Genomic DNA, 12734 nt, shown 5'->3' on the forward strand with positions numbered 1-12734 from the left:
TAACCCATCCTTATTATTTTTACAAATAACTGAAGGCAGTGAACATACCCAACATAGCTTCTTCCTTCTACTTTCCCCACAACAACCATCCTATGAGTTGAGAGGACCCGAGATTGACTGGCCCAAAGTCACCCAGCTTTCATGGCCACGCTGGGACTCAAACTCGTGGTCTTTTGCTTTCTAGCCAGGTACCTCTTAATTTACCTCTTTTACAACAAATACCCATTGCTGAGGATCTACAACGCTACGATTTTTTCCAAAGTAAAAGCAATGATGTTACCTAATTCAGATAATGAAACATCTGCAAGAAAACAACCAAACTCAGAGGACACCAATGACCCTTCGACATTTCTTCACTTGTCTATGACCATATTTTTAGACTATAAGATGCACCAGAGTATAAGACGCACCATGATTTTGAAGAGGTAATTTTTTAAAAAAAGTTTTTTCACTCTGCAGGGGCCCCCAAACCCTCTACATACCTCATTTTTTTGCAAAAAAAGAGCGGGGAGAGAGACCTTTGGTAGCCTCTTAAGAGTGTTCCTGGGGGCTGAGGCCACAAACGAGCAAAAAATGGCCAGTTTTTCTCAAAAATGAGCCTTTTTTGAAAAAAAGGGGGGCATGCAGAAGCTTTGCGAGGCTTGTAGAGAGCCGAGGTGGCGCAGTGGTTAAATGCAGCACTGCAGGCTACTTCAGCTGACTGCAGTTCTGCAGTTTGGCTGTTCAAATCTCACCGGCTCAGGGTTGACTCAGCCTTCAATCCTTCCGAGGTGGGTAAAATGAGGACCCGGATTGTTGTTGGGGGCAATATGCTGACTCTGTAAACCGCTTAGAGAGGGCTGAAAGCCTAATGAAGCGGTATATAAGTCTAACTGCTATTGCTATTGTAGGGTGCTCCTGGGGGTTGAGGGGGGAAACAGCTCATTTTTTGCTCCAGCCCTCAGGAGCACTTTGCAGACCTCCCAAACCCTCTGCACGTCCATTTTTGCAAAGAGGGCAGGGTTTCAGGAGGCAAAAAATGCTGTATTCAGTGTATAAGACGCACCCAGATTTTCACCCTATTTTTTCAGGGAAAAAGGTGCATTTGATACTCTGAAAAATACGGTACTTTATGGAACACTCATGTGACTGTGTAATGTTGTATGGTCACATAGTCATTCGAAAAAGTATGAGAAAAAAGACAAGTGCTGTGGTAATGTTATTTTAAAATCTAAAGTAAACTCTCAGACACTTTGCAATATTCTACCAGTCCAATGGTCTAATGGATAGCTGTTTTGGGATTTAAAATCGAATTCTTATAAAAATGTAATAAAAACAGAGCATTGTCTTGTAGAAAGAGACAATGGAATGGAATGATTGGGGTAAATAGGAAGGTTGGAGCATCTGCAAAGATTTTTGTCCCTAATGGCATTACACAGAACCCTAAATCCAACTGATTTATCGATCCTACCTCATTGTGCGATAGTATTACTTCATGACCTTCAGAGGCGCTGAGAAGTTCCATGCCCCTGCCCAAACTTCTTTTGTAGCAAGTATTGTGGAAAGGGAAGTTGGCTTGGGGGAAGTATTCCAGGGGTATTCTGGCAGGCACTAGTGCCAGTTTCCTTCTGTGCGCATGCACAGAACTGAAAAACAAGATGGCGTCATCAATGGCGCTGCCCAGGGAACTGGTTCAGGGATGTGGCAGGCCTGGGTCACTGCCTGTTCCAGCGACCCAGGCCACCAAACCACTATTGGCCGAAACAGTCCAAATTGGTAGGAACCCACCACTTAAGTATTCCGTGAAATTAAAGAACTTATAAGTTATTCAAGAAAAGACAGGACAAAAATTGATTTTTTTTAAAAAAAATCTTTCTCCAGGATAAATTTGTGCACGCCTATGTGTTAGAAAAGAGGAAAGGGAGCATGTATTTTCACTTTCCTTGCAAATCCAGAGTTTTGTGATGTCTTTAGAGGGGAAAAAACTTATTTTAGCCTAGAATTGCATCACAATCAAGGAATGGTTCAAAAGAGTGCCAATTTCCTAAGAGACGGTCAGCCGCCTGCAAACTAAAGTTGATAATTCCCCAATGATCTGTTTCTATTTTTTTTACACTTTTTTTCCTTGCCAAGATCCACACAAAATAAATGCTTTTAGTATTTTTATACAGAGTCGCCAACAATGTGAAGACAGGGTCTCTTGAAAATTTCTGGGGAAAAAATGGGTATCAATGCTGCCCATATAACATAATGAAAATGGACAATGGTTCTGAGTACATTATCTACAATTCCCAACAGCCCCAGCCAATATAACAACGGCAAGTTATTTTAGTTTAAAAAATGCTGGCTCAAAGTTTTAAGGATATTTCTCAAATTTAACAGCTTCTAAATGTGGGAATGTCAGTTCCTAGAATTTCTCAGCCAGCATGGCCATGTTGAGAATTCTGTAAGTTACTAAGGCTGGTAAACTCTACTGTACATAAAACAGAATGAAGCTCTCTTGGGTGAAATAGAGCCTATAGTTCTATTTCAGCCAGAATCTAAGATTTAATTTGGCACCGAAACTACTATGCCCATTTTCTGGATGATCTTCACTGGGAGAGAGACAAACTTATTGATCCTTTTGAACATCTTGGTGACTTACAATGCTACCAGCTCTGTCATTCTTCAGGAAAAATTATCCAAAATATTTATGGGAATACATCAGCCAAATGAACTTCTCTAAAACATAGTGATATGGATTTTTGCTCAATCTCATGTTGTTTGTGCTTTGGGGTTTTATTAGCTTTCATTTACTTCCCATGATATTCATCTGATCTAGGAAATAACCAAATGCTAATCACACCGTCCCTACACCCAGAATCCACCTTTCTCCTGATCCCATCAATGTGTTTTGAAGACACATTGGACTCTTACACACATCGAGGGAAAATCTAGCATTTAGTAGCATGGAAGGATAGACCTCCCTCAAAGACTGAACGAGTTGGTGCCAAACATATTATAGCTTTTAGGCTGCTTAAGAAATTCCATGATTTGCTGGCATCCTGCCATCAAAGGCTAGAAGGCGGGAGGAGCAAATGGGGAATCAACCTGCCTGTGTACATGATGGGAAACTGGGAGGAGGGAATGACAGCTTGACAAACAACAGGAAAGCTTGGAACCAGTTTGGCAATACTCAAGGCCATACACCCTGAGGGGAAAAAAATGTGGATTACTCTGAATATCTCAGCATTCTCAAAACACCTAGGCAGACTCTTATTGGCTGAAGACAGACTGGTCATGAGGGAGGGCTGGGATGTGCAGAAACTACCACAGAATCACATGATCTCCATCTGCAAGCTTCACAGCTGGCTTCTGACAAGCAATTCAATGGAGAAGTCAGCAGTAAAATGGCAAGTTAGTCATATGATGTTTCACTTAACAGCTGTGGGCGGTTTGCTTACTGACTCAGTGGTAAGTCTGTCATAATTCTGGTATGGTTGTATGATGTTTTGTTTGATATCTACATCACTTAGCAATAGAGTTGCCGGTCTCAACTGTGGTTGTTTAGATTACTTCATTGGGCAGGGAATTTGATCAGATGACCTCTACCAGTGACGTGCGGTGAGGGTTACCATTGGTGAGGCAAGACCGCAGCAGCGGTGAGAAGCAACGTCCCCACCGCTGTGTCCGACAGACGTCTTGTGTTTATGGCGGACATAAACGCGAGACGCCTGTCGGACACAGCAGTGGGGGTGTGGCTTCTCGCCGCCATCGCATTCCACCGCCTTGCCTTCCCCGCCTCCTCCAACGAACAATCCTGCTGCCCCGGCCTGCAGCCAGCCCACCCACCCACCACCCGACCTGCTCCCTGCCTGGCCAGCCGGCAGGCACAAAGACTCACCACTCTCCTCCTCCTCCTCCTACCCGCTTGGTGCTGGGCGAAACATGTTTCACTGAATGGTGGCCGAGCTCTAAAGTGTCGGCATGCCTTTAAGTGCCGGCTTGCCTTCTGCGCTGGCCGGCCCAGAAGGCAAGCCGGCACTTTAAAGGCATGGGCTCAGCCGCCATTCAGCGAAACATGTTTCGCTGAATGGTGGCCAAGCCCTGCCTGCCGGCATTCTAAAATTAGTTAAGGCAGGCAAGGGAAACCACGAACCAAAAGGAAGTCTTGCTGGGAAGATGCGGCAGCAGGGCTTTAAAGGGCTCCCCCCTCCCCAACAGGCAGCCCACCCAGCCCATTCCTCCCCCCACCACCACTGTGTCCAACAGGCCAGGCGCCTCGCATTTATGGCGGACATAAACGTGAGACGCCTGGCCTGTTGGGACACAGCAGCGAGAACGTCCCTCCGTCCGATCCACATACCTTTTCCAGCTGTGGAAACTCTGTTAACTCTCCTCTTGTCCGCCCAACATAAGCGTGCTCAACGTAAGTGTGCTCATAAGGCATGATTCACTGCTCCCCGATCAGGAGGCGGGAGAATCAGTGCCTCCTTTGCATATGAAAGTTTTTGCTTTTTAACCCTTTCTTAACTTTTAAAAGGCAAAAAATTCCTTATGCAAAGGAGGCCCCGAGTTCTCTGGCCTTCTCCTAGTTAATACTGAGAGCAGACACCAAGCCACTGTGACTTGAAATCTGGTAGCAACTACCCCGGCTTTAATTATTTTTAAAAAATTATTTAAAATTCTTTCCTTTCCCTTAGGAGACTGGTGAGGCCCCGCCTCCCTTGCCTCTAGTGACTGCACATCCCTGACCTCTACAATCCCTTCCATGCTATGGCTCTTGAATTTAGTATAGGCTGTGTCAAAGTAGCCTATACTGTATGCTGATGATTCATAATATATCATGAACTTATAAAAATACTTAGCTAACTGGGTAACTCAACTATGATGAAGCTAGTCATGAGAAAATCTTGCAATCAACCTTTTCCTTAAGTTTTGCTCTGTGTGTGTGTGTGTGTATATGTGTGGTTCAAATTGCAAAATAATGTATTTTCATAGCCTCAATGGCATTCTCACACTTAATTGATTTCTAAATTCTTCACCAAGATGAGAAAAGGGAAGGAGGATCATAAACGACAATAAGCTAGTGCAGAAAAAAGTTTGAATCAACACATTTTCTGATTTCCTCATCTGAATTGTCTTTTCAATAAATGTGACTCTAAAAAGAAAGTGAAATTAGGGGGAAAGAAGACATCTAAAAGCAGCACAAAAATATTCTGATTCTTAGTGTGCTCCTGGAACTGATAGTCAAAAGTTTTATATAATAAAAATCCCCACTCAATCTCAGAAAAAAATTGGAATAAGATCCTGACAAAGTTGTCTAAAAAAGTGTTGGATTCAAGATTCAGTTCTGAGCTGTGCCATATTAGAAAACTTCAAAAAATACAGCATGTGGATAAAATATAACAATGTGTTTGACTATTCACGCAGCTAGCATATAACGTCCTCTAGTGGCTGATCTAGGTAGATAGAGAAAGGGTCACCAGAAACTCTTTTAGAAGATCTTGTATTGCCCATTTATTGTTTACTAGGAAGGGGGCTCATTCACTCAAGCTTTGCAAATGCTACATAACATTATCATAATAGTGTAAACTAGGCTTTTGTTATTTGGGAACCACACATAATTGTTCACAACAGCAGTTGATGAAAATCAGCTGTAATCATTTAATCTTCTAGAAGTGAGTCATATTGCTGTTTCTAAGCAATGCAGCTTAGATGCAGCTGTGTAATTAGTGGCAATGTGTTTCATATTTTAACATTTTTACTGTTAAATGCCTAGAGCAACTGGTTTAGGATGGGCATCCATTTAAGTTGAATGAGCAAATGAATTAATAAATAATTAAGACAACAAAGGAAGGAACATATTTAAATGCCTTTTCTCTGGTGCAATAATCCAGAATTTCTCCAAAATTGTGATCTCTACTTGTTTTAGACTACAGGTCCCATCATTTCTATCTCTAGACCATGCTGGCTCTGGGGATCAAAAAGAAAGCATTATTTATGGAGGGTTTTACTACATATTTTTCCTTTGCAACTGGAACGTGCTAAATCTTATCTTTTTTATTTAACTATTGTGTATGAATACTGAGCAATACTATCATCAACAAAAGGTCTCTTACACATATTACTTGAAAAGACCATTGGTTTACCTGAAGGGTCCTTTTCTGTGCAGCGCGGGAGAGTCCAAGCAATGGGTTAATTCAGTCTGGTTGCCCTGGGACTGAGGAAACTTTTTCCTTGGCCACACCTCCTGGTGTTGCTAATCTCCAGAATTTTGAGATGGTCTGGAGCTGTGAAGATTGGAAGCGTGAAGCGTCAGAGAATGGTAAGTTCAAATTGACACAACGGTCACGAATCCCTGGATGGTTCAACTAGGGCGGGTTGGACTCTCCCGTGGTGCACAGAAAAGGACCCTTCAGGTAAACCAATGGCCTTTTTCCTGTGCACTGCCTACCGTGGAAGATGAGATCTTTTTGCCCAAGGAGCCAGGCTGGAACGACAGGAAGAGAGCCTCTGACTTGCGGAAATCTGCAGTGCGACTGATGTAGACCCACAGGGCCCGTCAGATGTCCAACCTGTGCCAGGTGTGCTCCCAAGGGTGAGAGGGACGTGGACAAAAGTTAGGCAGGATACTTTCCTGCACCCTGTGGAACCAAGTGTTAACTTTCGGAATGAAGGCTGGATCTAGCTGCAAAACAACTCTGTCAGGGTGAATAATACACAGATCCTGTCGGACGGACAGGGCTGCCAGCTCTGAAATACGTCTTGCGGACGTTACAGCAATGAGAAAAGCCATTTTCAAGGTAAGATAGAGAAGAGAGGAGGTACAAATAGGTTCGAAGGGTGGTGAAGTGAGAGCTTGTAAGACCATCGACAGTTGCTAGGTGGGATAATGGTACACCATTGGAGGGCATAAGTTGGAAGCGCCCTTGAGGAAACAGAGAAACCCTGGGAATTCTGTTGAGGGGCAGATCGGGATTGCCAGACCAAATGGTGGACAGGGCTGCCACCTGACAGCGGAGAGTATTTGGGGTGAGGCCCTTTTTGAGGCTTCCTTGGAGAAAGTCTAAGACGCGGGACACAGGAGCAATGACAAGGTCAAGCTGCAAGTTGTCACACCACTGGGCGAAGGTAGCCCTGGAAGAGTCATAGATTCTGGTTGTCGAAGGGTGTCTAGCAGCCTGAATGGTATGGACCACCTCCTCCGACAGGTCCTTGCTCCTCAGGAGGACCCCCTCAAGTGCCAGACAGCCAGCTGGAGCCACTGGGGTTCTGGATGGACGATGGCCCCTGCCTGAGGGAGACCTGATCTGGAGGGATCCGCCACGGAGGGGACACCGACAGGCTGACAAGGTTGGCGTACCACGACCTCCGGGGCCAGTGAGTGTACTGATAGTGTCGGCCAGCATAAAAGAACCGCAGAAACCTTCTGTGTTGAGGGTGGATGGGGATGTGGAAGTAAGCCTCCTTTAGGTCGATGGAAGTGAGGAGGTCTTCCTGGCAGATTCCCGCCAGGATGGATTGGAGGGACTGCATCTTGAACCTCCAGTAGGCAATGTGCCTGTTGAGGTTCTTGAGGTCCAAGATGGCCCTCCACCACCACCCCCCGAGTTTTTGGGTACCAGGAAAAGAATAGAGCCAAACCCCTTTCCTTCCTGGTTGGGGGGGACGGGGACCTGCTCTACCGCGTTTAACTCCAGGAGATGGAGAACTTCCTGGTTCATGAGCTCCCTCTTGAGGGGGCAGGAGGGAGTGGGGCAGCGGATGAAGTTCCGAGGTGGAGGGGATAGGAACTCCAGAGAGAGTCCCTCCCTGACAGTCTGGAGGACCCAGGCGTCCTCCGTGGTCAGGGCCTAATGGAGGGCGAACAGCTGGAGCCGACCCCCTATGGAGCTTTGGTGGTCACTTGGACTTGCGGAAAGGCCTATTGGAGACCCTGCCACGGTTGTACTTACGGTACCCGAACTGCTGCCTACCCCTGTCCCGAAAGGACGGTCTGTCCTGAGACCTATTCCCAGATTGGCCAGTTGGTCTGCTGGGGGGAGAGAAGAAGGAAGTAGACGCTTCTGAGGAATGAAAGGGCTGCCTTTTGGAGTAAGGGGTGGACTTACAGTCCTGCTTCTTAGTCAAGGAAGGTAGCACCTTCCGTTTTTCCTTAGACTCAATAAGGACGGGATCCAGAACCTCCCCAAACAATTTGTACCCTTAAACGGGGCATAAGCCAATTTCCACTTATTCTTCTGATCCACCTGCCAATGGCGGAGTCAGATCAGACAGCGGGAGGTTACATTAGATGCCAATGCCCTGGAGGCGAATTTTGTTGCATTAAGGGAGGCATCAGCCGCATATTGGGATGCTGCGATAATCTTGGTTATGTCCTCGTGGAGACAGACGTCTCCCGCAGGGAGTTTAGCCTGCAGTTCATGCAGCCAGATAACGGAGGCTCTGTTGAAGAAGGACGTGGAGGAGGATGCCTTGATGGCTCAAGCAGCCACTTGGTGGGTCTTGTGGCAAGCCTTTTCCGCCTTTTTGTCCTCTGCTTTTAGGCCCTCCAGTAAATCTGCAGGGAGGGTCGAATTAGAGGTAAGGGCCGCTATGCGGGGGTCCACGATCAGGAGGACCAGGATGTCCTCCAGGGCAGGTTCCACTGAGTACAGCTTCTTATCCCTGTTGCTGGGAGAAGCCAGTGTAGCTGGTTGGGCCCACTGCCGCTGAATGACATCTAAGAACAACCCGGGGGCTGGGACCAGCTCCTGCTGGGGAGCCTGAACATCAAACATGCTCGCGTTTGGGTTGGTCGGGGGTGAGTCAGAAGACCCCTGCGCAGCCTTAGGTTTAATCCCCACCCGGGTCGTGTTTTTCGCTTTGTGCAATATAGACTTGAAGAGACTGGGTTTAAAGAGTCCTGAGAAGGCAGGGGCATCGGGGGGGGGAGGTCCTCGTCCTCCTGCTCCTCCTGGTCTGGGTCCTCCAGGGCGGAGGCCTCACTAACTACCGAGGATTCCATGGAGGGGTGACGGGCCCTTTTAGCAGGGGGAGGGGCCCCTTGGCTGGGCTGGGAGGTACTGGGGCAGCGGGAGGCTCGGCACATTTTTGCATGCCCTCCACAATGCCCTTGTCTATGGCATGGGCAACTACGGCCTGCATGTGGGCAGAAAGCTCAGGCTCCTGGTTCAACTCAGGATCCTGCCCGATGGACTCCAGGTGGTTCCACCACAAAACCGCGTTCGACTAAAGGGCGCTCGACGAAACCGCGTAGCTGACATCATCACAGCGCGACAACAGCGCGGAGACAGAAGCACGCTGTAAACGCTAAACCTAAAATTAACCCCTAAACCTAAACCTAACCCCCCTAAACCTAATCCTAAACCTAACCCTAATCCTAACCCTAATCCTAACCCTTAACCTAACCCTAACCCTAACCCTAACCCTTAACCTAACCCTAACCTAACCCTAACCCTTAACCTAACCCTAACCCTTAACCTAACCCTAAACCTAACCCTTACCTTGACTTGAATCGGCTTGCTTTCAAAGCGCTATTTAAAGCGCCCTTCTTTCTCCGCGCTCGCTGTTGTCGCCCTGTTGATGACGTCAGAGACGCGGTTTAATCGGGCGCGCTTTAGTCGAGTGCGGTTTTGTCGTGCCACGGTCCAGGTGAAAGGGAATGCGCTTGGACGAGCCACTCTGGGTGGGGCTCTCAGGGAGGGGACCCTGTTCGGACACCTAAGAGGGGGCCGGGGAACCCGGCTCCACCAGCGATCTGTCCGGAGACAGGTCCTGGGACTCCACCTCCTCAGCAATTAAGGAGAGAGGATCTCCCCTTGGTAAAGGGAAAAGAAAAGGTTCCCCAGGAGGATTGGCCTAGGAAGAATCTTTTGCTGACTGGCGTCGGGCCTTCTCAAATTGTTTGTCAAGAGCCCGTTGGTGCCTCTCAGAGTCTTTGGCCTCAGCCACGGAGGGAGCCTTGTGAGGTTGATTGTCCGGGCTAGCCACCCTGCCTTTCCTAGGCCCACCACCCCTAGTTGAGGAGGATCCCTTGCTAGGGGCCTGGTCTACCATCAGAGGTACTCGATGGGCTGGGTAGCTCCATGGCCAATGACAACACAAGATAATAGGCCGAGTGCAGGTAGAAGGCTGGAGGACTGGAGGCTCTGGCTGGCTATGCTGGAAAAAACAGAGAAGAATAATGAGAAAAGGTAAGGACAAATGGCAAAATTGCTAATGTGATTAGTGTTACACAATAAAAGAAAAAATGTTCAGTCAGAAAAACACAGGTGTAGGAGGCGAGTAGGATGCCTGCAGCCAAGGCTACAATGCCTGGCAGAAGGACAGGGAGGGCCAGGCCACAGAAAACATTGGCAAGAGGGCCTTCCCTGCGCCAGTGCAAAGACCACCGGTGGCCTAGGAACCAGCGCCTCCTCGTGAACGGTGTGGGTGACAGAGGCCCAGCCGGAAACCCAGACAGGGCCACTGCTCACCCTGCAGCCTTCTGCTGAAGCGTGGTCGAGCGGTTATGGCCATGAGGAAATGGCGCAAAAAGTATCTGTCCTCCAAAATGGCCGCTGCTGCAGCGTGGGGGGAATGAGGCGGCAAAAGCAGTGACCGCACTTTTAAATGGCGGTCGTATGCCTCTCCGTGGCAGGCATACGTGAAAGGGGCGAGGAATGAAAAAACTCGGCTAAAACAAATAAGGGGACCATGCAGGGAGTCGCTGTCACCGCCAAACGCCTTGCTGCACTTTTTAAAAGTGAGCGGCAGGCCTCCAAAGCCGACCTAGTGTGGCACAGCAACCGAGTACCCCCTTCCACCACCACACCTACCTCTTGGCCTCCAAAGGAATCAGCGACGACAAAGAAAACACACCAAGAATTGAAAAGTATAATAAATCTCTGAAGGTAGTAGGGAAGGAAGGTAAAAAACTGAAGGAAAAAGTAATTTAGAGTAGAGAGTCCAAGCCTAGGGAATAATTTAGCTGGAGCTCACACAAAACAATCCTGAACGGGCAGACTGAGGAAAAATTCTGGGGATTAGCAACATCAGGAGGCGTGGCCAAGGAAAATGTTTCCTCAGTTCCAGGGCAACCAGACTGAATTTACCCCTTTGCTTGGACTCTCCAAGCGGTGCACAGGAAAGCAAGAGGAATATTCAAAACTACGTAAACATAACTCACGTCTTGCAGATATTGAAGAAAAAAGCAGGAAACAAGAAGTTAACTTTTGGAGCCTATACATTATCTAAAAATTTGAAGGGAGAGGGGAAAATGCAGTAAATTAATGATAAATACATTTTAGGATTTACCTTGTACGGCTTTTATGTTCTTAAGACCTGCATCACAGGAAAAAGGCTATACTAACTGATTATGTGTCAGTTTTTGTTGCCTAAAGAAGAAGAAAGGCCATATCATTTTTTACCCTTTAACTGTATGGTGAAGGTTGATAAACTTCTTCATTCTCTCAATGAAGAAAGACCTCAATTTAGCAAGAGTTTCGAATATATGAGGCATAGATTTTATATTGTGTTTTATTTATTCTTTTTTTCTGGAAATAAATGAATGGAAAAAGATCAGAGGCGTGTGCCACATACTGCGACAACTGGTTTGCCCAGAATGCAAAAATGTGAGAGCCTGCGTACCTTCCGTGCATGTGCGTGGCTGCAAAATTACGATGATTGCATAGGACGGGATAGCACTGGAGTGGGTGGGCAGGCCCAGCCGCTGGTCGAAACTACCGGTTCGCCCGAACCAGCAGCAGCCCACCTCTGAAAAAGATGAACAAAATTAACTTCATACTATCACTGTAGAAAGCAAATCTGGTTAATTTCCACAAGCGTTGTTTGGTCATTTGCATGCAAGTGTCTTAAACAGCTTTCAGGATTTATCCATCAAGCGAGCAGATTAAAGCCATTTCTAAAGGATGAGAAGATTTGGATCTGATACCAATTCTAAACCTGTACAAAACACCTAAGACTCAGTAGAATGTTATGCATTCCTAATTTAAATAATAGCAATTGTTTCTACACTCCAAGCTCTCATAACAATTGCACAACATTATATTGTGTGCAACTGACGCAAATCAATGTCATCTTACAATGCCTAAAAAGTCATGTAGAAATAGATCTGTGCCATTTGTATGGCTACATCTGGTATTAAAGATTATAGTGTCCCAACTATATAGAGAAACTTTTACCTTTAAAATAAAATTAAATATTTCAGAGGGGACTCTTGGCTTCCAGCAAGGATTACAAATGAAATTCAGGGCAGACACAATATGTATTCCTGACAAGTTTCAAAAGGCTTCCATTATTCATGGAACAGATGATTCTGTTCAAAATACTGAAAAACACTGGATTTTGTTCAGTATTAAATTGTAAAGAATGATTGTATAATGAAAGTAAATGTCATTTATTTTATCCAAGTCACTTCCCTTGTAAGATCTCCAAAGTCTTCCATAAAGTTGAAAAAGGATAATGGCCACCACACATTTTAAGCAGTAAGAAGGAAAAACGCCAGGATATTGGAGTAGATAATTTCCAATGTTCTTTTCATTTCTTCCATTCTATGATTCTGTGACAATTATCTGTAAATAGGTAATGAAATAATATATAAATTGACAACCATTAATTCAACAAGGCTATATATTATCTCAAATACAGATAAAGCATATGACAGAATTTAAACTATTTCGGATGCTCTAAAAAAAAAAGCTTAGCGGACTTGAACTCATTTAGTAATTCAAAGAAGATGGCAAGGGAATCGCAGGGGTATAAGGCAAGGT

The 12734-nt window shown here is 46.1% G+C and overlaps 1 protein-coding gene across 3 annotated transcripts in view; it reads right to left on the minus strand.

The window, feature by feature from the left end:
• CCN5 (cellular communication network factor 5) overlaps positions 1-12734 on the minus strand; it is a 69470-nt gene that overhangs the window by 46688 nt on the left and 10048 nt on the right. For 2 of the 3 annotated variants that reach the window (XM_032217979.1, XM_032217977.1), the window contains exon 3: positions 11593-12536. The gene's annotated coding sequence lies outside the window, so the exon portion shown is untranslated. The remainder of the gene's footprint in view (positions 1-11592; positions 12537-12734) is intronic. The other variant, XM_032217978.1, reaches the window with a different exon arrangement.

Source organism: Thamnophis elegans, chromosome 5 (assembly GCF_009769535.1).
Source record: "Thamnophis elegans isolate rThaEle1 chromosome 5, rThaEle1.pri, whole genome shotgun sequence".
NCBI classification, from domain to species: domain Eukaryota; kingdom Metazoa; phylum Chordata; class Lepidosauria; order Squamata; family Colubridae; genus Thamnophis; species Thamnophis elegans.